This window comes from Herpailurus yagouaroundi, unplaced genomic scaffold (genome assembly GCF_014898765.1).
Source record: "Herpailurus yagouaroundi ecotype Mexico unplaced genomic scaffold, PumYag 208, whole genome shotgun sequence".
In the NCBI taxonomy this organism is placed as follows: domain Eukaryota; kingdom Metazoa; phylum Chordata; class Mammalia; order Carnivora; family Felidae; genus Herpailurus; species Herpailurus yagouaroundi.
In genome coordinates this window covers 1,127,519-1,130,204 of record NW_024412439.1, presented here as the reverse complement: position 1 = coordinate 1,130,204, position 2,686 = coordinate 1,127,519, and the positions used below count along the sequence as shown (strand labels likewise).

At 58.9% G+C, this 2,686-nt stretch overlaps 1 protein-coding gene across 1 annotated transcript in view; it reads right to left on the bottom strand.

Annotated features, from left to right (window-relative positions):
* Positions 1-2,686, bottom strand: part of RAI1 (retinoic acid induced 1) — a 120,452-nt gene that overhangs the window by 92,670 nt on the left and 25,096 nt on the right. The window lies entirely within an intron of this gene.

The following is a 2,686-nucleotide window of genomic DNA, read 5'->3' as shown; positions in this document are numbered from 1 at the left end:
TCTCTCTCTCTCTCTCTCTCTTTCAAAAATAAATAAACATTAAAAAAAATTAAAAGTGGTTTGGGGTATATTCATGGCGTGGTACAGCTATAATCACTGTCTGATTTCAGAACAATTTCATGGCCCCCCAAAGAAACCTATACCCATTAGTAGTTGCTCCCCATACCTCCTCCACACCATAGCCCCTGTCAACCACTAACTTACTCTCTGTCTTTACATGTAAGTGCCAGGTGCTTCTTCTCAGCCTCCCTGGGCCCGCCCCTGCCCCCTTCGGCCCTTATGGCAGCCAGAGGGAGCCTGCTGAAACCCAAGTCGGATGCATCCCTCCCTCACTCCATGCCTCCCACCTCACACAAGAGTTAAAACCAAACTTGTACCACAGCCTACAATCACCTACACAATCTGATGTCTACTACCTCGACCTCATCTCTTCCCATTCTCCCCCTCCTCCTCCTGCTCCAGCCACGTGGGCCTCCTCGAGGCTCCTCAAATGCATCCGGCACGCCCCGGCCTCAGGGCCTTTGCACTGGCTGTTCCTGCTACCTACAACATCCTTCTCCTAGATGTCTGCTCAGCTTTTCCCACCACCGTCTCTGCAGCCCCGCTTTTTCTTCATTAACTCTTATCACCTGCCTTATCTGTCTTTCTGTCCACTGTCTTCCCCTCCACTAAAATGGCAGCTCCATCGCTTGGCGTCTTGTTTGCGCCTAGCATGGAGTCGCAGCTCAGTGAATATCTGGGCTGTCTCCAGTGAAGTCAGCAACATAAAAGGGACAAATGCAAAAAACCAAGCGCCCCACAGAGCAGACGTTATGAACGAGGCCCTCTGCCTGTGGACATGTGCGGTTTAAACCACACTATGCCTTTTGTTAATTGAGCCAGGAGCGTTCACATAAAAATCCAAATTCCGGTTTCTCTTGAAAACACAGATCTGGTCATCCCGGGCCGCACACCCGCGTGACGACTGTCAGCAGGCACCGAGAGGCAGGGCCCGGGGGCGGTGGGGGGGGGGGGGGGGGTAGGGCCCCGCCCCGGGGGCCGGGGCCCGGCCGGGGGGCTGCCCCCGCGGGGGGGGGGGGTGCCATCCCCCGGTGGGAGGCCACGAGGTCCTGCCAGGTGAATGCCTTGTGGTTCCTCAGAGACGCCCAGATGTGGCACCCTGGAGGAAGGCCTCCCCTACGGCTGCTCCCCAGCATCGGGGGCCCTGGCTGACCCCAGCCTCATCTCTCATCCACCTTTAGATTCCAGCCATGTGAGCTAGCGGCACCTGCCCGGGCTCACCAAGCTCGGTCACCCTTTGCAGCTACCGCGCCCTATGCCTGCTCTCAACTTCATCCTCGGGGCCTCACCTGACCCTGATGGCCCGTTGAGACCCCCCCCCCCCACCAACACACACACACACGCCACCTCCTTCTGACTGTGAGGTGGAGAACAGAGGGTGGCACCCTCTCATCCCGGCCTCCCCAGCCCTGGCAGTGCCCGGCGCACAGTAGGCCCTCAGGAAGCTTGGCTAAAGGACTAGGAGAATAGCACGCACCCTTAAGGGCTAGAGGAATGAAGGGATAACACGTGCACCTGGGAGGGTCCGGCTTGGGTCACGGTCATTGCCAGCATGCACTTGTTCAGTCACCTACTGTGGGCCAGTGCGCAAAGATGGAAAACCTGGGCAGGGCCAGCAGGGGGGAGACGGGTCCAGAGAGAAGGCGGCACGGCTGGAGCCCGGGTGTGCTGCTGCAGTTGTGCGTGTGCGTGTGCGTGTGCGTGTGTGTGTGCGCGTGCCTGCTCATGCTGATGAAGGAGGGCTCCACGGCGGGCAGTGTCCAATATTCTCCTAGGGCCTCAGTCTCCCCTGATGCAGGGCTCCCCTGATCATCACCCTCTCTGGCCCCATGGTTCAGTCCCGCCTCCCCACCCTGAAGAGGTTTTCAGGGTACTGCAGCCCTGCCTTCCCATCCATCAGGATTTTGCTGCATTCCTGTGAGTCATTCTCCAAACAAACCCCTGCGTGCAAAGGAGAGAAGGGAGCAGGGGAGGGGGAGAGGGGAGGCTGGATGCAAACCCAGCCCCGCCTCCTCCCTCTCTCCTGCTCCCTGTCGTCATCTCCGTCATCTCATCATCGTCGATGCCCCCTCCCATGCACATATGCGTCCCATCCCCTGGACCAGGAAAGCTCTGGAATAAGAGTCTGGTCAGCTTGTACCGCGGACTTGCTGTGTGACCTTGGGCAAGACCCTGCCCTCTCTGGGCCCCTGGAGAAAATGACCCTGAAGGTCTCCCCCTCCAGGATGCATAGGCTTCCAAGGCAAACTGTATCAAATGAAGCAGCGTGTGTGTGTGTGTGTGTGTGTGTGTGTGTGTGTGTGTGTGTACATGCCATGGGTGTCCTCAAAGCAGCTTGCCCACTGCCTTGTCTCAGTTTCCCCACCTCTGAAATGAGAGGGCAAGTGCCTGGTAGGCACAGGGGACAGGGGGCACATCTGACAGGTGCAGCTGGGCAGGGGGCCTCAGCGTGGGCAGAGCAGCTGGTGCCAACCGATCACGGAGCCCAGGCCAGCCTCAGGCCCCAACGCTGGGCCAGAGGGTCCTCCCACGGGAAGTCCCAATCTCCTGCACTGAGGCCTCCCTGTGCAGGCATTTCCCCGGGCTGGGGGTGGTTAGGGGGACTGGGCGTCTTGAGTCACAGAGC